This window comes from Canis lupus, chromosome 18 (genome assembly GCF_011100685.1).
Source record: "Canis lupus familiaris isolate Mischka breed German Shepherd chromosome 18, alternate assembly UU_Cfam_GSD_1.0, whole genome shotgun sequence".
In the NCBI taxonomy this organism is placed as follows: domain Eukaryota; kingdom Metazoa; phylum Chordata; class Mammalia; order Carnivora; family Canidae; genus Canis; species Canis lupus.
Window position 1 is genome coordinate 46,662,604 of NC_049239.1, and position 25,187 is coordinate 46,687,790.

The 25,187-nt window shown below is 62.7% G+C and overlaps 1 long non-coding RNA gene across 1 annotated transcript; it reads right to left on the reverse strand.

The window, feature by feature from the left end:
• Positions 1-22,461: 22,461 nt before the first annotated feature.
• LOC111090823 lies at positions 22,462-23,770 on the reverse strand. Its single transcript, XR_005372964.1, has 4 exons — positions 23,682-23,770; positions 23,301-23,411; positions 22,925-23,009; positions 22,462-22,664 (listed from the first exon to the last, which is right to left on the reverse strand). It is a non-coding gene; the product is annotated as an uncharacterized LOC111090823 (long non-coding RNA).
• Positions 23,771-25,187: the final 1,417 nt, after the last annotated feature.

Sequence of the window (25,187 nt, forward strand, 5' to 3'; positions counted from 1 at the left end):
CAGCCAATCGTTGCAGGGACCGTGTTCGGGGCCACCGCAAAGCCCACCTCCGCCCCAGCCCGGTCCAGCGCACGTTCCTCACCCGTCCCAGAATCCACCAAAGACGGCATTCTGCACACCCCTGCGTTGGCGTCCTGCAGACAGGGCCTGGCATTGTCCCCACACGTCCCCCTCCCCTCGGGTGGGAGCAGGCGGGTCCCCTCAGGGCAGACCACGCACACGGCCACACGCCCAGACCGCGCAGGGAGCGCGCTCTGCTCCCAGTGGGAGTTCTGGCGGGGGGATCCTGATGCTGGCGCGGGACTTGGAGCTCCCCTGTGCCACCACCATGGCTGAGACCCCACACTCACCCCAGGGCCCCGGGAGTCCACGGGGAGCCGTCATGTGGGGGGTGAGGGCCACGGGAAGCACCCAGGGGTCTCGGTGGGGAGGGTGCATGGCTGAGCTCCGACTCCAGCACCATCTAGTTGACAGTGGCTGTTGGGACCAGAGTGGCTTCCACAGGGCAGGCTTCCCACTGCGGTTGGGGTGCTCTAGGTCCCCTGACCACCGCGTTCTGATCACCCGCACAAACCGCGCCCTCTGGGTTCCGCGACTCACAGGCGCGCTCTGGTGACAGGCGCCCCGTGCACCGCTTGCCCCGGGCGCTGCTGGCTCAGGAGCCAGAGACCTGAGAGCTACAAGATACCCGAGGCTATCCTTGGCTAATCTATCCCTGGGGTGACCCCTCAGCCTTACTAGGGGGGATCTGGGCCCCGCAGTCCACAGGGTTTGCCCACCAAGTCTAGGGTGTTGGCACCATGGGGAGAGCCCACATAGGCAAGGGAGCTGGAGTCACCACACCTCAGAGGTCCCCTGGCAGACTCTGCTCCTTGGACACCAACGTAAAGTGCCAGGTGCTCCCACCAACCCCGACACCCCAGCCTTCCTCATGGCGGAACCCCCAGATTTACTGTGGGACAAACCTAGACTTTGCCGCGGGTGGACTCCCGAGGTAGGATGGGGCGGACCGCCACAGTGGCCAGAAACAGACCCTAGCCCTGGCCACCTCCGGGCAGAGGTGAGTCCGCACTGCCACCTCGCGGTTACTATGGTCCGCACACTGCGACGGACTCGGCGGTTCAGGGGCGTGCGAGGGACTCCAATCTGGCTCAAGACAAAGCAAGATAGCCCCGAAATCCTCCTGCGCACGACTGGGCAGCACCTAGGACCCTGTGCTGCCGGCGGTGCTCGTGGGTTCGCCCTCTGAAGCCAACACCGTGGCCTCCCCGGGCATGGGGATCCCTCACCGTCCCCAAGTATTCCATGTTATCTCCCCAGCTTAGACCACGTGAATGGGGGTGTCTCAGATGAAGTGGCTCGGTTGAGCGCCCCGTCTTTGTGATGACCCTCGTGGACCGCTGCGGAATCAGGCCTCAGCGGACCCGGGTCACATCACGGGCGGACCCCCCATCTCAGCCGTGGTGCCCCTAATGTGTGAGTCAGTGCTGCTACCTCGCGGCTACCACTGTCTCCAACACCCACAAGGGACTCGGCTCCGTTCAGGGAGTGCAATCAGCTTGGGGATTCATGTCCGATGCAAGGGGAGAGCCCCAAATCCACAGGAGGGCAGCGCCCAGGACCCTGTGCTGCCAGAGGCGCTTATGGGGTCTCCCTCTGGAGCCAACACCGCGACCGCCCCGGGCATGGGGATCCGTCATCGTGCCCAAGTAATCCCTGTCATCTCCCCAACTTTGACAATGTGAACGGGGGTGACTCAATTGGAGAGGCACGGTCGAGCGTCCCGTCTTCGTGATGACCCTCGTGGACCACTGCGGAATCAGACCTGAGCGGACCCGGGCCACAACGCGGGCGGACCCCCGCGTCGGCCATAGCGCCCCTTATGTGTGAGTCGGTGCCGCCACCTCGCGGCCACCACTGTGTCCAACACACACAAGGGAACTTGGCTCCCTTTACGGAGTGCAGTCCGCTCAATAGTTGGAACCCGATACAGGGGGGAACCCCGAAATCCTGCGCTCGGCAGGGCAGCACCCAAGACCCCATGCTGCCGGAGGTGCCTATGGAAAGGGTCTCCCTCAAGCCAACACCGCAGCTTCTCCGGACGTGGGGATCCCTCACCGTCCCCAAGTATTCCCTGTTATCTCTGCAGCTTGGACCACGTGGACGGGGGTGACTCAGATGGAGTGGCTCGGTCGAGCGCCCCGTCTTCGTGATGACCCTCGTGGACCACTGCGGAATGAGGCCCGAGCGGACCCGGGCACCAAGCCAGCGGACCCCAGCCTCACGCTGCGCAGTGATGTGTCAGTCTGTGCCGCCACCTCGCAGCCACGGCCCTCTCCTTACCCCCAACTGATCCAGCACCACCAAAGAGCTTTCAGCTTGGAGGTCAGCGCCCCCCGCCACACATACGGAGGGACAGACAAATCCTCCTGCACTCAAGCTCCGGGACCCCGCGTCACCTCAGACGTAGTGTGGTGGGTCTCCCTCTAGAGTTTGGGCTCCCTGTCACCCCAGGTCATGAGGCCTTAGGTCCCCAAGTCTCCCCCCTGTGGAGATGCGGCACTGGGGTCCCAGGGTGCAGAGGGGATCCCACTCTTAGCATCACTTGGGCTCCAGTGCAGACCAGCGCACCTCCGTCAGGAAATGCACCTCCATGCACCCTTCACAACCCCGGGGTACAACGTGGGTGCTGGACGATGGCCACAGCGTGTGCTCACCACGTCAGGACCCCCACCTTTTGATGACCTCCCCCGGATACCCCACATCCGTGGCTGCGCTCGGGTGGCCCGCAGGACCTTCGCAGCAGGACCAGGAGGCAGCTGCACGCCTAGGTCATTAGCATCTAAACATCTGAATTGAATGGAGATGTTAATGACCGGTCGTTGGGGGTCTGTAGAGCTCTGAGTGCTCAGTCGGAAGCAGACGCCAGTTCAATTAAAAAGCCATCTTTGCGGGCAGTCTTTGGTGTGGGTGTGCCGCGTCAGGTGTGCAGGGTCCCAGGTGTGGCGGCGGTGCTGTCCTCATTGTGCCTGGGAGATGGGATGTGAGCCCCACTCGAGGCACTGATGGTTTGAGGGGGACCTGTGGCCGAGGGATGTGGATGAGCCCTGACTTCAACCCTGCGGTGGCTCAAAGAAGTGCCACATGTCCCCGATGACCCTTGTGGACCGCTGCGGAATCAGGCCTCAGACCCGGGTCACACCGTGGGCGGACCCCACACCTCGGCCATGGCGCCCCTAAAGTGAGTCGGTGCTGCTTCCTCGCGGCCACCACGGTCTCCAACACTCACAAGGGAACTCGGCTCTGTCAGGCGGTGCAATCAGCGTGGGATTCGAGTATGATGCAAGGGGAGAACCCTGATCCACAGTAGCGAGGCGCCCAGGACCTCGTGTTGCCAGAGGCGCTTATGGGGTCTCCCTCTGGAGCCAACACTGTGGCCTCCCTGGGCATGGGGGTCCCTCACCGTCCCCAAGTATTCCCTGTCATCTCCCCAGCTTCGACCATGTGAACGGGGGTGACTCAATTGGAGAGGCACGGTCAAGCGCCCCGTCTTCGTGATGACCCTCGTGGACCACTGCGGAATCAGACCTGAGCGGACCCGGGCCACATCGCGGGCGGACCCCCGCGTCGGCCATAGCGCCCCTTATGTGTGAGTCGGTGCCGCCACCTCGCGGCCACCACTGTGTCCAACACACACAAGGGAACTTGGCTCCCTTTACGGAGTGCAGTCCGCTCAGTAGATGGAACCCGATACAGGGGGGAACCCCGAAATCCTGCGCTCGGCAGGGCAGCACCCAAGACCCCATGCTGCCGGAGGTGCCTATGGAAAGGGTCTCCCTCAAGCCAACACCGCAGCTTCTCCGGACGTGGGGATCCCTCACCGTCCCCAAGTATTCCCTGTTATCTCTGCAGCTTGGACCACGTGGACGGGGGTGACTCAGATGGAGTGGCTCGGTCGAGCGCCCCGTCTTCGTGATGACCCTCGTGGACCACTGCGGAATGAGGCCCGAGCGGACCCGGGCACCAAGCCAGCGGACCCCAGCCTCACGCTGCGCAGTGATGTGTCAGTCTGTGCCGCCACCTCGCGGCCACGGCCCTCTCCTTACCCCCAACTGATCCAGCACCACCAAAGAGCTTTCAGCTTGGAGGTCAGCGCCCCCCGCCACACATACGGAGGGACAGACAAATCCTCCTGCACTCAAGCTCCGGGACCCCGCGTCACCTCAGACGTAGTGTGGTGGGTCTCCCTCTAGAGTTTGGGCTCCCTGTCACCCCAGGTCATGAGGCCCTAGGTCCCCAAGTCTCCCCCCTGTGGAGATGCGGCACCGGGGTCCCAGGGTGCAGAGGGGATCCCACTCTTAGCATCACTTGGGCTCCAGTGCAGACCAGCGCACCTCCGTCAGGAAATGCACCTCCATGCACCCTTCACAACCCCGGGGTACAACGTGGGTGCTGGACGATGGCCACAGCGTGTGCTCACCACGTCAGGACCCCCACCTTTTGATGACCTCCCCCGGATACCCCACATCCGTGGCTGCGCTCGGGTGGCCCGCAGGACCTTCGCAGCAGGACCAGGAGGCAGCTGCACGCCTAGGTCATTAGCATCTAAACATCTGAATTGAATGGAGATGTTAATGACCGGTCGTTGGGGGTCTGTAGAGCTCTGAGTGCTCAGTCGGAAGCAGACGCCAGTTCAATTAAAAAGCCATCTTTGCGGGCAGTCTTTGGTGTGGGTGTGCCGCGTCAGGTGTGCAGGGTCCCAGGTGTGGCGGCGGTGCTGTCCTCATTGTGCCTGGGAGATGGGATGTGAGCCCCATTCGAGGCACTGATGGTTTGAGGGGGACCTGTGGCCGAGGGATGTGGATGAGCCCTGACTTCAACCCTGCGGTGGCTCAAAGAAGTGCCACATGTCCCCGATGACCCTGTGGACCGCTGAGGAATCAGGCCTCAGCAGACCCGGGTCACACCGTGGGCGGACCCCACACCTTGGCCATGGCGCCCCTAAAGTGAGTCGGTGCTGCTTCCTCGCGGCCACCACGGTCTCCAACACCCACAAGGGAACTCGGCTCTGTCAGGCGGTGCAATCAGCGTGGGATTCGAGTATGATGCAAGGGGAGAACCCTGATCCACAGTAGCGAGGCGCCCAGGACCTCGTGTTGCCAGAGGCGCTTATGGGGTCTCCCTCTGGAGCCAACACTGTGGCCTCCCTGGGCATGGGGGTCCCTCACCGTCCCCAAGTATTCCCTGTCATCTCCCCAGCTTCGACCATGTGAACGGGGGTGACTCAATTGGAGAGGCTCGGTCAAGTGCCCCGTCTTCGTGATGACCCTCGTGGACCACTGCGGAATCAGACCTGAGCGGACCCGGGCCACATCGCGGGCGGACCCCCGCATCGGCCATAGCGCCCCTTATGTGTGAGTCGGTGCCGCCACCTCGCGGCCACCACTGTGTCCAACACACACAAGGGAACTTGGCTCCCTTTACGGAGTGCAGTCCGCTCACTGGTTGGAACCCGATACCGGGGGGAACCCCGAAATCCACCTGCGCTCGGCAGGGCAGCACCCAGGACGCCACGCTGCCAGAGGCACCTGTGGGAAGGGTTTCCCTCTGAAGCTGACACCGTGGGCTTCCCAGGCATGGGGATCCCTCACCGTCCCCAAGTATTCCCTGTTGTCTCCTCAATTTCGACCACATGGACGGGGGTGACTCAGATGGAGTGGCTTGGTCGTGCACCCCATCTTCATGATGACCCTCATGGACCGCTGTGGAATGAGGCCTGAGTGGACTCGGGTCACACCGCAGGCGGACCACGTCCCCCCCTTGGCCGAGTTGCCCTCGTGTGAGTTGGTGCCGCCACCTCGCGGCCACTACTGTCTCCAACGCTCACAAGGGAACTGGGCTCCATCAGGGAGTGCATTTGGCTCAGGGGTTGGCGCCTGATGTAAGGGGGAACTCCAAAACCCACCTGCACTCTGGGCAGGGCAGCACCGAGGACCTTTGCTGCCAGAGGCATCTGTGGGGTCTCCCTCTGAAGCTGACACCACAGCCTCCCCAGGCATGGGGCTCCCTCACTGCCGCCAAGCCTTGCATCTTGTCTCCCCAGTTTCTTTCCAGCCTCAGGTGATGCAGATGGTTGTCAGCTGGAGTGTCTCTGCCAGCCAGATCTCCATGCGGGAGATGGAGCTGGGAGCGCCATCCTTTGCCCCTCACCTTGGCCCTGGGCCTTCGAGGGCTACTTCCTGTCACCTGTGCCCCAGGCTGGTCCAGTCCAGTTGCCAAGCCTGTGAAAAAGCAGTAGGTGCCTAAATCCCAAGCGCTGTATGTGTGCATATCCTGGAGGACCCAGCCGCGAGAGAGGTGCGCACAAATGGACCATCCGCCCCGTGGGCAATGTCGGGTTCCAGGGCAGGTCCTCATGGGTGCTGCCGGCATCCGGGAGCCAGGGGTAACACTGGGGGCATCACCCTGTAGTCCCCTACAGGCTTAGGGCTGGGTTATGAGGGACCCTGATACGAGCGATTGGACGGGGTTGGATGGAGTGCCGTGGGGGTGAGCAGGTCATGGGAGAGGCAGGAGCGCGTGCGTGGTGGGGAGAACCAGGTGTGCCATAGCGTGCAGGGGAATAGGGGTTTCAGGACCAGGCTTTGAATGTGTGTCATGCACCATGGGACATTCAGGGCTGCAGCAGCTGGAATGGGCCATGGGGCCATGGAGTGCGGCAGGTCACAGCCAGAATCATGTTCCTCCTGCCACACTCGACGCGCCCAGCACCTGTGCCCCTGACTCCCAGCCCAGCAAACCTCGGACGCTCCAACCAAAGGACTAACTAGCTCATCTCTAGCACGTGGCTGGCAGCTTCCCATGCGCCCAGGGCTCCATGGGCCCCATTCCACCTCCCTTGTGATCCTTTCTCTGAAATGTCTCCTCAGGGTGCCCGCTGGTTCAGTCGGTAGAACATGGGACTCTCGATCTCAGCATTGAAGGTTCGAGCACCATGTTGGGTGTGGTCATTACTTAAAAAAATAAAGTCTTAAAAAAAAACTCTCTCCTGGCCTCGTCACCCTGATGCCTAACTGTCCCTCGCCTTCAAATCCCATCAGTAGCAAGGTAATCACTTCTGTTCCCATGAGCTGAGCCACCTCCCCACCCTCTCCCTCCATCTTGCCAGCCCCGAGCCACATCTCTCAGCAGGATTCAGTGCGAGCCTATCGCTAGGTACCTTCCCACCTGAATACTTACCTCCCACTGGGGTCCCAGCCTCCCTCCTGGGTACTTGCTTCTCCCCTAGGTACCAGCCTCCCCCTGGGTACTAGCCTCCCCCTGGTGTACCAGCCTCCCCCTGGGTACCAGCATCCTTTCTGGGTACTAACCTCCCCCTGGGGTACTAGCCTCCCTGTCAGTACCAACCTCCCCCCCCCGGGTATCAGCCTCCCTCCTGGATACTAGCTTACCTCCTGGGTACCAGCCTCTCCCTGGGTACCAGTCTCCCCCTGGAGTACTAGCCTCCCCCTGAGTACCAGCATCCTTCCTGGGTATTAGCCTCCCCCTGGGGTACTAGCCTCCCCTTGGGTACCAGCCTCCGTCTTAGGTACCAGCCCCCTCTGGTGTACCAACCTCGCTCCTAGGTCCCAGCCTCCCTCCTGGGTACAAGCCTCTGTCTTGGGTGCTAACCCAAGCTCTAAATAACAGATCCATGCAGTTATTTCCATAAATATGTTTCATCCCTCCCACCCCTTCTCACTGTGGTTGGCCACGGCTTCTAGGACTCGCCTACCGCTCTGGCCTCCTTGCCGAGCCTTGACTGTGCCCTGTGCCCCATCCCACTCCCACCCCGACCATCCCTGGGGAGACCCCACCGTCCTCCGCAGTACTTGAACAGTCCCTGCTCGGCACAGGTGTTCACATCTGCCATGGTGAGCCACGCCAGCCCGTGTCTTGTCCCCCCGGGGACCCTGAATGCCATGGTGGGCAGGAGGAAGGAAGCAGCACAGCAGTGGGCAGCAGAGTCCGCCAGCCAAGGCCTGGCCCTCAGGGACCCTGGTTGCTGCGCGCCTTCTCCGGGGCCGAGCACAGACCCCGCCACATTCAGCCACCCACGTGGGCATAGGGCGCTGGGCCTGGCACACCGTCTTGGGGGACCGTTCGAAAGCCTCCTTGACCCCTGGCTCCTGCCGTCCTCTGCTCCTGCTTATAAACCTTCTCTCCTCTTCCTTGGCTGCCAGCTAGACAGGCCCTGGGCCCTGATGCCCGCCGTCCCTCCCGTGCATCCTTGCTCTGCCCCCGCCCACCTCCTCCCTGTGTGCTGCCACGAACACACACATCTTACGCTGGACCGTGAGGACTTTCTTTAGGCAAACCAATGCCGCCCATGCTGCAGACGACCCATGGTCCCATCTTTTCTTCCTTCCTCGTGGACCAGTAGAGTCTTCTGTTAGAAACTTCTAGATGCTGTACTGTTACAGTGTCACACACACTAGCCTACTGGGCAGCCAGGGGAGGCCACGTGACTGATTCCCAGGCAGGTCACTGCTTCCTCTCGCCACTGGTGGGGGCAGGGCAGGTGCACAGGCTGTGGGGCTGAGGCGGCCCCCCTGAGCCTGAGGTCCCCACCCTGCAGCCTGGGTGGGTTAGAACCTCTGGGGTAACTCCCTCACGGCTCCAGAGCCCAGAAACCAGAAATTGGGATGTCGGCAGGGATGGTTCCTCAGAGGCTGCGAGGGAGCACCCATTGCACCCACTGTCCCGGGGACTGGTAGTCCGGGCAACTGGTAATGGCAAGTCCTTGTGTTTCCGGGCCTGCAGACACACCCCTCCATGTCGGCCCTACCTTCACATGACCTTCCCCCTGGGTGTCTGGGTCTTTTCCCTGTGTCACTCGTCTTCTTGTGAGGACACGGACATGTTGGGTAGACATTCTCTCTGGGCCCCTAGGCCCTCATCCATGAGCCCTCGTGACCCTATCTCCAAACACCGTCCTGTCCTGAGGCACAGGGGGTTAGGACGTGAATTCAGGGCACACACAACTCAGCCCACCACAGACCCCAAGATGGAAACTCTGCTTGGGGGTGCAAGGCAGCGGGACAGGAGGCTGGGCCAGTGATGCTCACAGCTTTACGGCTGGGGAAAGTCAACTCCGCCCATCCGGCTCCATGGGGTCTCCTGGCTACAGTGTGGGGCGCCTCTGGGTGAACCAACCAGATGCCCAGGGGTGCCCGGAGGACAGAACCTGGGGGTGGCTGCCAATGGGCCAAGGACCATGTGTCCAGGTAGGGCTGCCCTGGCTGGGGGGGAGCCGACTTTGTGCCTGGTGGGGCCTCCTGTGGCCTGGGGCAAGCAGGTGGGCCGAGCCAAGGAGGAGGCAGCCGTGTGGAAGTGCCCAAGGCTGGACTGAGGCTGGTCTGTCCTGGCACGCTGGGGCTGCATGCACAGAAAAACCCACTTGCTGTGACTCTTGGTAGGACGCTCAAACCAGCCTTGCCCCCTTAGCAGACAGACGTCTGTCTCGAGGGTGGAATGGCCTGGTCAGGTGTGGGGCAGACCCTTGGGCCGTCGCTCAGGGACCCTCTCCAGCCACAGCCCCCGTGGTCCTCATCTTCCTCCCATGGTGAGCAGCCCAGAGACCCAACAGGATTCAGCTGCAAGTGGCAGTAGCTCAGCTCAGACTGGCTTCAGCCAGCAGGCTGGACCCGAGTTGTGTCCTCTCGACGCCTCTCTGCAGCTCTGCATCCCACCACTCATTCAACCTCGCGCGCAGAAGGCTGTAGCATGGCACTGAAAGCTGTTCCAGGCTTGCAAAGCCCCCACCCCATAGTGAGCCAACAGTGGCCCCCGAAAGACCTGTCCATGTCCCAACCCCCCAAATCTGTGAGTGTGACCTCGTTGGGAAAAAGTCTTCACAGTGACGCTTAAGCTAAGGATCTTGAGATGAGATCCTGGATTACATAGTGGACCCTAACCCGATGACAGGTGTCCTTACAAGAGAATGGCCAAGGCCACATGACTCCAGAGACAGAGGCTGGAGGGACGTGGCCACCAGCCCGGGGACACTGGAGCCACCAGGAGGTGGGAAGAGGCAGGCAGGCCCGTTCCCTGGAGCACCCCCGCCTGGACCTCAGGCTGCTGGCCTCTGGGGCTGGGAGAGAGTCGATTCCTGCTGTTTAAGCTGCCTGGCATGGGGTCACCTGTTACAGACACTCCGAGGAATGAACACAGACCTTCATGGCAGAGACACAGCTCCTTTCCTAGATTCCAGCAGAGACTCCACGGATAGAGATCGTGGCCCAGCTCAGGTCACACGCCCGTCCTACAACCATCCCCATGGCCCAGGAATCTGCCTCCCACTTGGCAAAGGGGTGCCACGGTCCCAGACCCCATGGGCAGAACTGGCCCCACCCCAGGATCCACAAGTAGGAGACCAGAAACCTCTATGTTCCAGTTGCACCCATGGTTTTGTTGTGGGGCTGAGCTGGCTAGAATAGCCGAGATCCGTGGAAGCAGCACTATGTTAGTACTTGGAAGGTGGGTACAGGCCCAGGGACGGCTCATACACGTTGTCACCGACCTGTCACTGCCACTCAGCGTGCTGGCACTGCCCCCAGGTCCTGCCACCCCCCCACACACCCTGGTCCCCTGAGTCTAGGGCCAGGTGTGAGGGGCACCAGCTCATCTAGGCACCCTCAACCCTCAGCTCCGAGGTGCACATTTGCTTCCCGCGGCTGCTGCCATGACCCGTTATCCCAGACTCGGTGCATTAAGTCCATGCAAAGTGATTCTCTCCTGCTTCTTCAGGCCAGAGGCTGAAATCACGGTGTCTCATGGCCAAGCTCTCTGTGGAGGCTCCAGGGGAGGATCCCTTCTGCCTCCTCAGCCTCTGGGTCCCAGGTGTCCCCCAGCTCCAACTCTGCGGTCACATTCTGCCCCACCCCTCACCCCACATCTCTGGGTCTGTATGCACATTTCTTCTTCTCTCATATGAACATGGTCATGGGATCAGGGCTACCACCTGCCAGTGTGGCCCCCCCTTGCAAAAACCCGTTGTCCAAAGCAAGTCCGTTCATAGGTTCCAGGTGGCCACGAATAATCCATTCAATGTGCAGGAGACTCAGTGGGCTCCAGACGGTCAACATGGGCCGCGTGTGTCCTTGTGGCACCTGGTGGCTCTCACCCTCTCCCGATTCCCACCTGAGCGCCTGCTCTTGGGCCCCATCCCAGCCCCATCCCAATGCAGAGGCCCCTTGTTTGTCTGTTGGGCAGCTCTATTTTCTTTTCTTTTTAAAAAGATTTATTTATTCATGAGAGACACAGAGAGAGAGGCAGAGACATAGAGGGAGAAGCAGACTCCCTGCAGGGAGCCTGATGTGGGACTGGAACCCAGGACCCTGGGATCACGCCCTGAGCTGAAGGCAGATGCTCAACCACTGAGTCACCCAGGGGTCCTGAGCAGCTCTGTTTTCTGACCAGACCCTTCCGTCGTCTCGTGCTTATAGAACAGACATAAGACACGATGCTCAGTCCCAAGAGGGAGGCATGGAGGGACTGCCTTGCACATCACGGGACTGGTGGGTTTGCCCGTGACTCAGCTGCCCCCGTTTCTTTGGCTGTGGTGCATGGGCGGCCCAGCAACCTCCCCCAAACCTTGTCCTGCCCCTGCCCGCATGTGGCCCACTGCTCCCCCTGCCCCTGCCCAGCCCTGCCCTTGAACCTGGGGTGCTCCCACCAGTGAGATATGCGAGACCTCACAGGTAGTGTCAGGAAGCCTCACAGTTTCTGTGTCTGAGGGGCCAGCTGCCCCTGAGCAAGAGGCCCGAGGCTGCCGAGAGGAAAGCCCACACTGGCCTGCCCCAGAGCGAGGCCCCAGAGTGAGCGCCATCCCTCCCTCCATGACCCCCGGGCACTCTCCTCCTCCAGAAAGTCCTCTTGGATTCAGCCAGGGAACACCAGGCAAGCTGGTGCTAACCAAACTTAATCATGGGGTGGGGCTTGACTTCTGATTTCCAGGTGGGAGAGGTTCATTCCACTCAGCTTCAGGGGCAACTCCCTGATTCCTCACAAGAGTGATGGGGGTCCCAAGAGATTGGCTCACCCCCTCCGATGGCAGCAGCAGGAGCTGAGCTGGGAGATGGAATTGGCGGTGGCCCCAGGACAAGGAGGCTGAGGGGCATGATCCCCTGGAGCAGTGGGTCAGGCCGGGCTGGGCCTCCCAGCATGGCCCCTCACAGGCTCTGCTCCCCTGGTTTCCCAGCCCCATCTTGGGTCCTGCTCTTCTGAGACTCCAGGCAGAGAAGCTCCCCAGACCCTCCTGGAAGACTTGCATGGGACCCTGTGACCATCGGTAGTCATGGAGCTGGGCCGGGGCCCTGGTGCTGGTGGGGTCACAGCTCATGTGGCCTGAGATCTCGCTGTGGGCCCTACTGTTCCCCACCTGGGGTGTAGAGCTCAGAACAAGACACGCCACTCAAGCAGGGCCCGCGTGGTCAGTACTAACGGGGATCCCTGTGCAGCAGCCGACTCACAGCTTCTGCTCACCTGAGCCCCAGGACCCAGATGCTGGACCCCAGGGGGCTTGCATGTCTGAGATGCCCATTGCCTGAGGCCCTAGGAGGCTAGGGGGGTGGCTCCTTGCTGTCAGCCCCTTAGAGGACATCCATGCTCCCTCCCCACCTCATTGTCCCGATGGTACACAACCCGTGTCTACCCTGCGACCCCTCTGCCAAACCTCTACTGACCACTGACTGCCCCTCTGACTCCTGACCCCTGGGCCTCCTGCTGTCCCTTCCTGCTGGCTGCAGCCCACGGCCCACCCCAGTCTGGTGTCCCTATGCAGAGTGGGCATCCAGGGTCTGTGGCCTCCGCCGTTGCTCCTAGACCAAGGATGGCCAACACCTGCCACCAGCCCCAGAACTCAACCAGGGATCTGGCACCGTTGATTTGTGGGGCATCTGCTGGGGGACTCCAGGCACCAATCCCACCTGCAAGCTGGGGACCTGAGGATCCCTGGGCCCCGTACACAGTCCACCATGGTCAGACCCACCCTTCTCTGGGCCTCATCCACATCTGCCTACTGCAGGTTGGCCTGGTCCTGGCCCCACCTCCACCCACAGAATCACCACCATTTTGAATCTCATCAAGGGACAGTGAAGTCTAATGGCCAGAGAGAGGAAAGATAGAGGACGCCCCCTACACAGCCGCTTCCTGTAGGTAGGGGAAGCAGTGAGCCCCCCTCGATCCGTATCAGACCCCTAAGGGCTGTGGAAAGAGAGAGGGTCAGGGAGAGGGGCGGCGATGGCCTGGCCTGGTCTGGGGCTGATGCTGCCATGAGGACAGGAGACTCAAGTGCATGTAAGACAGGCTGCAGGACGAGAAGGGACCCCAGGTGCTGAGCCAGCACAGCATGGAGTCCCAAGGAGGTGGCACTTTGCTTTGTGCTTGGTGAGGAAGGAGTGCTTGCACACAGGGTCTGGAGCCTCTGGCCATGGCCGTTGCAGAGATGTCTGTTGAATGGATGAATGGCGGATGGATGGATGGATGGATGGATGGATGGATGGATGGACGGATAGATGGACGGATGGGTGGATGGGCCGCTGTGGAAGGGCAGGATGGGGATGTGGCCGGAAGCTCCCAGGGAACAGATGATGCTTGCCTGGGTCAGCATCCAAGGGGGAAGAAGGGCCTTCCTGCCGCAGGCACAGCAATGACTCCTGGCCTCTTTGAGAGTCATCTGGAAGTTAATCCCTTAGAAAACAAATATTTCAGACATCTCGACACAGGCCCTCCAAGTGGGAGCCTGAGCACGTGGGCCGGGGGCCTGGATGCTCTCCCGAACCCCCAGATGCAAGCCCACCGAAGCCTCACAGCCACGTCCATGGGGGATGCAGACCTCTGCCAGGAAAGTGTCAGAGCAGCCGGCCACCTGCCTGGGCCCCCACCCCTGGGCCCTTGTCCATCCTCCTTGGCAGCTCCCACCACGGACAGGACATTCCTCAAAGTTGGGACTGCATGTCGGGGGTTTGGAGCTAGAAAGGCCAGGGAAGGTCCACAGTCGTCTTGTGGCCGAGAATCACATCTGTCCCCCTCCCTCTGCCTTCCCTGTCCCCGAGGCTGAGCTAGGAGATGGGGCCTTTGCCCTGTTTTCTTCCTGAAACATGTGCTGGGCCTGCATGCTCTGGCCTTCGCCCATGAGGGCCCCTCTGCCCGGTGCCCCTGATGCACACACATGGCCTGCCCTACAGGCCATCTTGGGAGCCCTCAGGCCCCCTCCAAGTGGCCTCCTGTGCTGGAGGCTGCCTCCTTCCTGCCCCAGGCCCTGGGGCTGGGCCGCATGTGGCACCTAGTAGCCCACGCCTGAGTTGTTTCTCCCGCTTAGCCTGCAAGCTCCCCAAGGACAGGCTCAGGAGTGCAGGGCTCCAGATCAGCAGAGCCGGCGTCTTCTGGGATCCCCCACCTCCATGGGCCAAGTGCATTCTCGAAACCCCCTGCTTCCCCAAAGGCCAGGAGGCCTGGGACCAGTGCAGGAAGCAGAGCAGAGGGACCAGGGCTGGGGGGCAAAGCAGAGGGATCAGGGCTGGAGAAGAGCAGAGGGAACAGGGCCAGGGGATGGAACAGAGGGACTAGAGCTGGGGGGAAGGGGAAGCGTGGAGCAGAGGGACAAGGGCTGGGGGGCAGAGCAGAGGGACCAAGGCTGGGGGGCAGAGTAGAGGGACCAAGGCCAGGGGACAGAGGAGAGGGACCAGGGCTGGGTGGGGAACAGAGGGACCAGGGCTGTGCGGGGGAGCAGAAGGACCAGGGCTGTGGGTGGGAGCAGAGGGACCAGGGCTGTGGGTGGGAGCAGAGGGACCAGGGGTGTGGGGGGGAGCAGAGGGACCAGTGGTGTGAGGGAGGAGCAGAGGGACCAGGGCTGTGGGGCAGAGCAGAGGGACCAGGGTTGGGGTGGGGAGCAGAGGGATCAGGTCTGGGGTGGGGAGCAGAAGGACCAGGGCTGTGGGTGGGAGCAGAGAGACCAGGGGTGTGGGGGGGAGCAGAGAGACCAGGGCTGGGGTGGGGAGCAGAGGGAATAGGGCTGTGGGGCAGAGCAGAGGGACCAGGGCTAGGGTGGGGAGCAGAGGGACCAGGGCTGGGGTGGGGAGCAGAGGGACCAGGGCTGGGGAAGGGGGAGCAGAGGGACCATGGCTGGCAGGGGGAGGGGCTACCACTGATGGGACCAGCAAGGACCAGTCCAGGGACATGTCTTCCAGCTCTGGGACAGGTGGATTCGGCCACAGGACAGGGTGGGCCCAGGAAATGTGAGGTGAAAGGATTGCACCACTTCCGGGTCTGAGCCTCAGTTTCCAGAAGGACCCTCCCTCACTTCCATCCACCCCCAGCATTCTCAGGAGCACAGAGCCACAAGATGGCAGGAGTCTGGGCCCCACTGGCACCTGGAGGAGACCCCCACCTGGCACGGCTGCCCTCACCCCGCAGTGCCCACAGTAGGAATGTGCGATGGGCTGCCCGGGCATCTGAGAAAAGGATTGTGGGGCCTGATGGGTCACTCTGGAAGGCGGCTGTCGGAGGGCCGTGGCTTGGAGGTCACTGGCCCCCGCATCTGGGGGTCTGGGGCAGAGGGAGCCCACCAAAGACCTTGCCGGGGCTCAGACCCCTGCCCCCCACCACTGAGTCAGCGCCACTGGGAGGAGGGGATGAGGATGAAAGTGTGTGGGTGAGGGTCCCAAGGAGGAGGGGGCGGGTGGCGTGTGGGCCCGACAGCCTCTGTTCAGGAACACCCAGGGTCTGTCCTCTACCTCACCTCTCACACTGCATATTTCCAGAAAGAAATAATTTCCAATTCCAAGGCGCTCCATGGAGGCGGATTTTTCCATCTGGGCTTTGTTGATGAGCTATTTTGGAGAGAGCTCCTGCCCTAACTCACTTCCCTTGTCCGAGCTCACAGGGGGACCATTAGGGGAGGCAGACCACGGCCACGCACGGGGGCCACGGGGGGAGACACTTCATCCCACCCCGACCCTGGGAGGACCCCGCCTGCGAGCCTGTGAGTGGGGGTCCGGGTCCCTGAGGCAGGGGCTGGGGGTCCGTAGGTGGGGGCCCATCTGTGCACGCATGCAGCCTCCTCCCCTGGCTCTTGCACATCCGGCTCTGGCTACGCCGCTTCCCACCGCGTGGAAGCACAATGCTTCCAGCCCCCACTCATCCATCACCCTGTCTGAGGAAATGCTCGCCGTCATCCCACCCAGACCCCAAGGCCCTCTGCTCCCGTCCCAGGGCCTCACTCCGGGGGCGATGGCCCCCTCCCCTCATGGCCTGCACACCTGGGCCAGCGGGGCGTCCGGGCCAGCAGGGCAGTCGACCGACTGGGCTCCGGAAAGCTGCCTCTCCCCCTGCCCCCCAGGCGAAGACCGCTCACCCCTCCTCTCTTTGGGGAACTTCCAAGTTCCCCACTTCCCAACACTTGGCCTACGTGTCCCTGAGTCCCTGCCTCTGTCTCTGCTGCAGCCTCTCCTCCCTTTTGTGGTGACTGTCCTTGGAACAGTGACTGGCACGGACTGAACTGTGTCCCCCAGTTCCCATGCTGGAGCCCTGACCCCCAGCACCCCAGACATGACCATTTCTGGAGCTGGGGCCTCTACAGAGGTGCTTGAGATAACATGGGGTCACCAGGGTGACTGGGGTCGCTACAGGAGGAGGCCATCAGGACATAGACACACATGGAGGGATGACCCGGCGAGGACCCAGGGAGAGCACGGCCATCCACACACACGCAGAGAGGCCTCAGGGGGACGCCGCCTGCCCAGGCCTGGACCTCAAGCCTCAGCCTCCAGGACTGAGAGAGAATAAATGTCTCTGTTTGGAGCCATACCGAGTCTACGGTCATTTATTATGGAAGCTGGAGCCAATACAATAACAGTCCTTCCCTGCCTCAGTTTCCCCGCCAATCTCTTGGCCCACCCGCTCAGATTTGTTGGCGGGTCACCCTCCCTTCCCAACAAGCTGAAAAGGCCCCCTATGCAGGACTCACTCCACAGACCGCCCAGGCGGCACCCCCAAGCCAGCCAGCCAGCTCTCCCTTCTCTGGGGAGCAGGACCCCTTGGGGCGGCGTGGTCAGGCACAGCCACCCTGCTGTGTGGCCTTGCAGGGCCTGGAAGGCTGTGGTCTTGGGGATGAGTGTGCAAGCTTGTGTCCTGCTCTCAGCACTCCCTTGGACCCGACTGGTGGGGCCAGGCCGCCGTGACCTGCAGAGCTCAGGAGTCGGCTTTGCTGCCTTCAGGGGAGACATCTCGTCCTCCCCGGAGTCTGGGGCATGCATGAAGGGGGGCGGGTGAAGAATGGTCACACCTGCTGGCCCCATCTCAGGTACCCTGCTGACCCCTGGTCACCTCCAGGCCGCCCTGGGAGGGGTCACTTGTCCTTGGGCCTCAGTGCACGTGAGCACCCAAGGAGACAGCCACAGGTTCCATGTGGGGCTCACACCCAGACACGGGCTGGTGCTCAGGGGCTGGGCAGAGGAGGCGGTGTGGATGGGGTGTGGAACTCCAGCTCCCACGCACACTCACACAAGGAACCTCGAATCTGTGTCCACGATCCAGCCAAGGCCACAGCCCCTGCACAGCTAGCTTGCGGAGGGGTCTGCAGCTTCACTTCCTTGAGCTTCTCCAGGCACCGGGGTCTCCCTTCCACAACCTCTCCTGCCCTCTCCAACCCCCCAGCCCTTCCCCGTGGCTCCTGGCCTCAAACCCCTGGGGGGTGCCGGAGGGGAGCCCGACTGTCCTCCATCCCAGGCCACCACAGGCACCTTGGCGGGGCCTGCCTGGTACTCACTAGACGTTGGCAGCAGGAGGGATCAGTGGGAAGAGCAGAGGCCACTTGCCCCCTCTCCCTGGCCCCCTCTGGGCCCCACAGGTCTTCCAGGACCCAGGGCATCTCTTCAGGGAGGAAGGCCTGACTGGGGCCAAGCCTGGGGCTGCTTTCCAGGGGCACTGATGGGTCCAGGGAGGAGCCTGCCGTCCTGGGGCCAGGGCTCAGCCACCCACCACCATCCTGTTCACCCTCCCAGCGCCGCCACCGAAACCCTGGCCTACCTCATTCAGTTGGGCCAAGGGAAGAAGATGGCTTGTTCTTTCCCCTGACACCTCCTGGCACCCCTCAGGGCCCCAGCCTCCTCATCCTCTAAGGGCAGGACAGTGGCCGGGGAACTTGTTTTCTGAGATAAGCTTGCTCTCCAGAGGAGCCTCCTGGCTGTGGGCTTTCAGGATCATGCATTGAGCAAGGCTGCCCATCAGAAGGAACCCCGGGGAGGTCCCACAGGGACGTGCCAAAGGGCACGGGCTGGCCTAAAGAGCCTGGGATCTCCTGGCAGAGAAGCAGGTTGGGCTCGGGCCCCTGGGGGACCCATTGCCCCTCCCTATCTTCCCCCTTCTTTCTCCTTCCACCAGAGGGGCCAGCCATGGTGGGCCAGCACCCCCCACCCCCACTGCCCCATACGGATGAGGTTCAGATTGGGATTCGCAGGTGGATTTGCAGGGTGCCCTTTGAAGCTGTCCGGCCCTCACGCAGAACTTCTCCCTTGGCACTGCCGTCTGGGGCTGTCTGGGAGCACTGTGGGGTCCCAGCTCCCCTCCATCGCCCACATGTCTCCTTGACTCTTCCATGCCTGTTTTGGGTGTGACAGAGGGCGCACCCCTTCTCAAAGAAGACTTGGGATACATAGGAAGCAGGCCAGGCCCTGGGGAACTCTCCCTACAATGTGTGTCTTCAAGGTACCCAAAACCTCCGCCCCGGGGTCCAGTGCCCTCCAAACAGAAGGAGACAGGCCAGCCTTCCTGGCTTGGGGCACACCTTTCCCTGGGACACCCCCAGAACTTGGGCTGCTCCAGCCATTCCCACGGGGCAGCCCTTGTCTTCTCAGCCTGCCTGCCTCTATCTGGGGCACACCCTGGCTGTGCGGGGGGACGCCCGGCTCTGTTCCAGGGTCCAGAGTGCAGGCTGCCCTCGTGTGCGCTCCCAGCAACTGCTCGGGCATCGGTCGGCACTGCCCATGGCTCCCCGGAACGATCACTCCAGTGGCATTTCTCAGCACGGAGCTGCTGGGCCAGTAGGAAGGCCTGGGGTCAGGGGCACCGGCCCCGAGCAGCATTATCTGCGTGTGCCCTGGGAGCCCAGCCTTCGGGGCAAGTCACTTGGCCAGAGTGTCTGCCGGAATGTGAGGCCCAGCCCTGCCTGGGAAGGTGCCCTGTTTGCAGGGAGCCCCGGGCAGCACAGGGAGCCAGGTCCCCACCGCGGGGACTGAGGGGCCTTTGGGAGCTCCTGTTGGGGGTCTGCTGGCCAGTCCTCAGCTCAGGCCCTACCCGAAGGCCGGTGGGCAGCACCTGGGTCTATGTAGGTGCAGCTCTGGGTGCCCACGTGGCCTAGGGCTATAGGGTGCCGGCGGAGGGCTCTTGCTTGGACCCCATCCTGGTGGGGCATCTGGTGTGGACTGCTGGGTCCTCCTCAGCTCCAAGGGTGCTGGTGTGAGGGCCCACGGGGCCCAACTCCCCCTTAGAAGATCCCTCTGCCCACCTGTCAGGCCCGTGGTCCTTGTACCAAGAAAGGATGGTCCTCAGGCCTGGAGTAGCTTGACCAAGCCGGCAACACCTGGGCCCTTTGGAGTCCACTTTAGGGCCTGGTGCTCTACCCAGAAGACCCCACACTGCACCCCACCCTCTGTCCTCCAGCCTCCATCTCTGGAACTGGGTGGCCCCTTCCCCAGCGGAGAGCTAGGACCCTGGCCATCCACCCCCTAGCCCAGCTCTCCTTATGGATTTCCTCCACTCCGGCCTTTGACTGCTGGTTGGGCCCGTAGCCAGTGTCGATTCACCCCTTGCCCCTCCTCCCCTCCCCCTTCTTCCTGCCTGGCTGGGCCCCAGGCCTGGGGTGGGCATCCAGGCTGGGGCAGGGGTGTGGCCCTGCCTGGGTGGGGGGCCTTAAAACCAGGAGAAAGGAGAATGATAAAACCCGCCTTCTCCCCCTCCCTCCTCCCCTCCCTCTCCCTTCCCCCTCCCTCTGTCCACCCTCTCTCCCTCCCTCTCCATGCCCCCTCCCCCTTCTCATCATAAAACAAGGAATTCATTTTTCACGTGGTGGAGCTTGAGTTGCAAACCACCGCTCCTGCTGTCTATGTGGGGGTGGGGATGGAGCGGGACACTGGGTGTCTTCTGTCCCTGTCGCAAGCAGGGGGGGCCACCTCAGAAGCCCAGCTGGGACCTTCTCCCTCTCCCCAGTCAGAAGACTGAGGGACAGGAGCTTTATTTTCCTCCTTTACTTCCCTGTCCCCTTTTTGGGGCCGAGGTTAAATGGAGGGCAGGGGGCCCACGGCCTTTACTCTGACATCTTTGAACTCAGGAGAGGCTTTGACATCCTGACCGCCAGCCCCCAGCACCAGTCACTGGCTCCCAGAACAGCGCTCTGTACAGGTGGCCCTCCCCTCAGAGGATCGCCCAAAGTCACCCTCTGGTGCCCCCAACCCCTGGCTCCCAGGTCCCCAGAAATCAGCCTCCCAAATAAAACAAAGCCTGGGCCCCTCGTACTCAACCAGCCTGAAGCTTGAGGGTCCACCCTCACTCCCTCCCTGCCCCCCAGACCTGCTGCCCATGGTCCCTCCGACCACACCTGGTCCCCAGTGACCCTGCAAGCACCCTACCTCTCCCGTCTTCTTCTGCCTTCAGGCCTCTCTCTTCTAAGGACTGTCTCCAAGGAACCTGCCACCCTGGTGGCCTGTGGTCTCCAGCCCGACAGCTTGGCAGGGGTGCCCCACGCTGCCCCCCATGACCGGAAGCCACCAGGTCCTCACAGGGGACACAACTAGGAGAGACCTTGAGAACCAAGACCCCGACAGGACCAGCTGGGCAGAGGTGGGGCAGGGAGTGGCCCCCTGGCCTTCTCGTCTGTAGCTCCGGGGAGCAGAGCTGGCCACTGGGCAGGGCTTGGGCAGCGGGCCGGCTCCTACCTGTCCCTGGAGACCCCCATAGGACATCCTCTGTGCCCCCCTGGGCCAGGCATGGGACACACTGGGACCCCCAGTCTGCTCCAAAGCCCCACACAGGGGTCCTTCCTCCCTCCCAGAAGCCTGGGAAGATGGGGCAGCCTTTCTGAGGACCTTCCCAGCAGCAATGCGGCAAGAGTCTCCCCAAGCCTCAGGGGCCGCCCCTCCTGCTGCCACCACTGGACCACCCAGGTCTGTCCAGGTCCCGGGCACAATTTTCTCTGCACCCCACTTAGCAAGCAGGCCTTGCTCTTCCTGCCCACAACCAGCCGGCCGTCTTGGCCCCCAGAACCAAGGGATGGGCCCAGTGGCAGAGAGTGCAAGATGGAGACCCTCCACCCCCTTCCCTGGGACCCCAGAACATGGCTTAAATGTGTGACCTCAAGATCTGAACCTGGGCAGGACCCCTTGTCTTGGTTCCAGGTCGTGGGGGCTGAGCCCAAGGTGGGGAGGGTGGGCAGGGTTCCTGTTTCAGAAAGTGAGGATGAAATGAAGTCAAGTGAGGAGACCCCCACGGGGGAGGGGCGGCTTCCAGGAGACAGGGTGCCAGGGAACGAGGGACTAGAGCCGGGACACCCACCACGGGGCTCCTCACCCCAGCCCTGGCGCAGGCCTGGGGCCATCCGAGCGCCCATGGGGGCACCTGGCCGCTCTGTCCAGACACTTCTCAGAGAGAGGGTCATGCTCAGTACTCCCTCCCTCCACTGCTCCGGAGCCCCAGGATATGCCAGCCCACTGGCCGGCTCCCACTGCCACACTGCACCCACCTGGGTCGAGGTCTTGGCCTCCCATCTGCCCATCTGATCCCAACCCAGGGGAGAGCTTCGGTGCCCACTCAGCACACTCAGCCTGGGATCATGGGGACGGTCGTGGACGAACAGAACACGCAGATGACCAGAACACGTGGATGATCAAGAATGGGACCTCTCCCTGGGCCCTGGCTCGGGGTGTGTGGGGGGAACCAGTCAGGGCTGGGCGGCAGGGACACAGGTCCTCAGAAGTGAGGGGCTAAGCCTGGACCAGCCTGGATGGTCTCCGGCTCCCGTTCCCACTCTTCCCCCAGGCACCCCTGCCCCATGCCCTTCCCTCATTCCCCCTCCACCCATTGTCTCTGGCCCCCTCTGGCCCCCTCTGGCCAGGGTATCTCTGGGGGTCTTCCAGCTGCCCCCGCCTCCCCAACATGTGTGCCACCCGGGTGGGGGCTGGGTCAAAGCCCCCCAGGAGGCCCTGGGTGGCCTCGGGGCCTAGTGGGTGGGCAGAGGCCGGGGGGCAGGGGCGCCAGCGTGGCCCCCGCCCCCACCCCGCCCGCAAGTGCAGCCTCTGCCAGGTTTCTGAGGGGCATTGTTATTAATATTATTATTACAGCCGCTGCAAAAACACTGCTCTAAGCCCCTCGAGTGATTTATTTAGCGTGCGGCCTCATTGATTAGGCCAACTTTCCACGGTGGTGGGGGAGGCAGCGCCTTGGCTCCGGGAACCTCTGGTCTGGGGGGGCCGCCCGCCGGGCGCCTCTGGGCAGACGCGGAAGTCGCGGCCCCTCCTGCCTGGCCAGAGGTCCCCCCGCCAAGGGGAGGCAGCCCCCTGCCCCAGAGAGGCCCCAATCTGAGGGGGGAAGCAGCGTCCGTCGGATGGCAGCGGCTGAGAAAGGGTCCCAGTCTGCAGGAGGAGGCCTGAGCTGAGGCCGCAGCGGGCCACCAAGCCTTGAGGGGCAGCAGGCACGTGCAGGGGAGGTGGCCGGGGCCACGCGGGAGGCCAGCAGGGCCCGGGAGGGATGTGCTGGCACCTCCAGTGTGAGGGCCTGTGAAGACCCCGAGGGCAGCCCGGGGCCCTGGAGACGCCAGAGTTCACCACCTCTGGAGGGGGGGACTTGGCCCAGACCCCGAATCCCGAACCCCTCCAGGCTCCTCTGCACAGACCTCCTTCACTGTTCCGGAGTGTGAGCATCTCCTCTTCTGCATCCGCCTGGAGCTCCCCGGAGCCCGGTCAGCTTGCTCTTTCCTCCTTCAGTGGAAGGATAGAGGTGCCCCTCAGGCCCGCCTGGATCACGCACCCCCGAGGGTCTCCGCCAGGGACCCCCAGCCACCTCAGGGACGCCCAGGCCTCAGCCAGCCCCTGAGACTGAGTCCCCCTCCCCCACCTGCATCCTGCTGCCACCCAGATCCCAGTCCCCCTGCCGGGGGCTTCCCACAGGTCAGGTTGGGGTGGAGGGAGTGCCAGGCACTTTGTCCTGCCTCCACCAGCCCCGACCTGCCTCCCAAGGGCTCCTGGAGCCTTAAAACCCCAGGAACTGACCCCAGCTCTGGTTCCCAAGTCAGTGTCCGCAGAGGCTGGTGGCTTCCAACAGGATTATGGGGAGTGGCTTAGGAGGCAGGCTCCTTTCCCTGCTTTGATTTGGGGTGAGGCCTTAGGAGAAGGAAGACCAAGAGTGAGGGGCCGGGTTGGAAACTGCCTGCAGTCAATACCCATTCTGCCTCTCTTTTCAGGGTACCCCTAGGGATCAAGGGTGCCATCCACGGCAGGCACAGGTGCAGGGAGGTGAGACAGTGGTCTGGGGGCTCCATGCTCTGGGAAGGAGGATCAGAAGGGAGGACTCCTCACAAAGCCCTGACTCTGGGTCTCAGCCTCTGCCCCCAAAAGCTAAAGCACATCGGGCTCTCCTTGGTCCCTCATCACCCTCCATGTGGGTACGTCTCTGCAGCTGGCTACCCATGCCCCATCCTTTGGGACCCAGAGGCCGGGGACTCGCGCCAGTGGAGGAGGTGACTGCGGCTACAGTTCCCACAGGGCTGCGGCCTCCTCCCCTTCCCTTTTTATGACTAATAAAAGGGATTGTAAACCCTGTATGCGTACAAAGTGCACCCTATAAATGGCTCCTGGTAATAATGACATTTGCAGCGTGCCCCTCCACACTCTGGTGGGAGTGACCAGGGGAGGGGGCTGGCTGTCCCGGGTACCCAAGGAGAGGGTACTGCCCATTGTCTGCCGGCAAGACACTCCAGGACTGGGGGGGCACCGCACTCCATGCGCCCCCGGCCAGCGCCCCAGGGGGGGTGGGGGAGAACAGAGAACACAGCTGCCCTCTGGCCCCCAAATGCGGCTCCTGGGCCTGCTCCCCGAACAGAGGGCCCACCGAACTGTGGCTCTCCCAACGTCTCCCCTCCATGTGGCACGTGGCTCTTCACTTGGAGCCCCAGCTTCCTTGTCCGACTGTGGGGCATCTGGCCATGGGGAAGGATGTCAGGCCTGCAGGTGCCAAAGGGAAGCCCTTTGGTCCAGCCTGTGTCCCAGTCCTCTATGTGGCCGCCCTTGTGCATTTGGGGCTGTGGCCCCGAGCCCCCCCACCCCGACGGTGGACATGCTGGGACAGGGGTGGGGGAAGGCGTGGGAGGGGAGGCGGGTGGTGGGGGGCTGGGTCCTGAGCCGTACAGTCTCCTCCGCAAAGCCCCACAGGAAAGCTCTGGGGATTAAGCCTTGTTTTCCCTGCTCTGACCTGCTCCATCTCGCCGAAAGTGGCCCTGGGAAGACACCGATCACCTTTTAAGGTGAATTTCCTATTAAGATTCTTCTGTTGAGAGAAGGGCCGATGGAATGCGCTGTTACCTAATCCACGCAGCGGGCCAGCAGGCGCCTGCCGGAGAGTGGCAGGTCCAAGGGACGCCCTGGGGGCTGCTGCAGCCCTGAGCCACTTTTATGGAGTGTTCCGGGCCCAGCCCGTGTCAGCGGAGGGGGCAGGTGGCCTCCCGAGGGTCAGGTCTCCTGTCCTCGTCTGACGAGGAGTGAGTATTTTCCCCTTAGTAAAGTTCTGGGGAAGAGTTGCCAGTTTCTGGTTTTCGGGAACATCGGCTCACAAGGACTGCCGTGGTCCGGAGCCATTGGGCAGAAGCAGGAAGTTTCTGGTGTGGGTGTGGCTCTCATGGGGCTGGGGGGCAGTGTGAGCACCCAGCTCCCCGCGGGGTGTGGGGCCAGGGTTCCTAGACTGCCGATCGCCCTAGTGTAAATGGTGCCCCACGACTGGTTTTCAAGCCACCACCGAGAGCCACTGGCCACCTGCACCCCTGCCCTGCTGAACTCGAAAGTGGAGAGGGTTCGTGGTGGGGCCTCTGGCCCTCGCCCACCTCTGCGACCCTCCCCACGCCCAGAGCCCCTTTGGAGTGTCCTCTGCCTCTGTCTCCCAGAGGG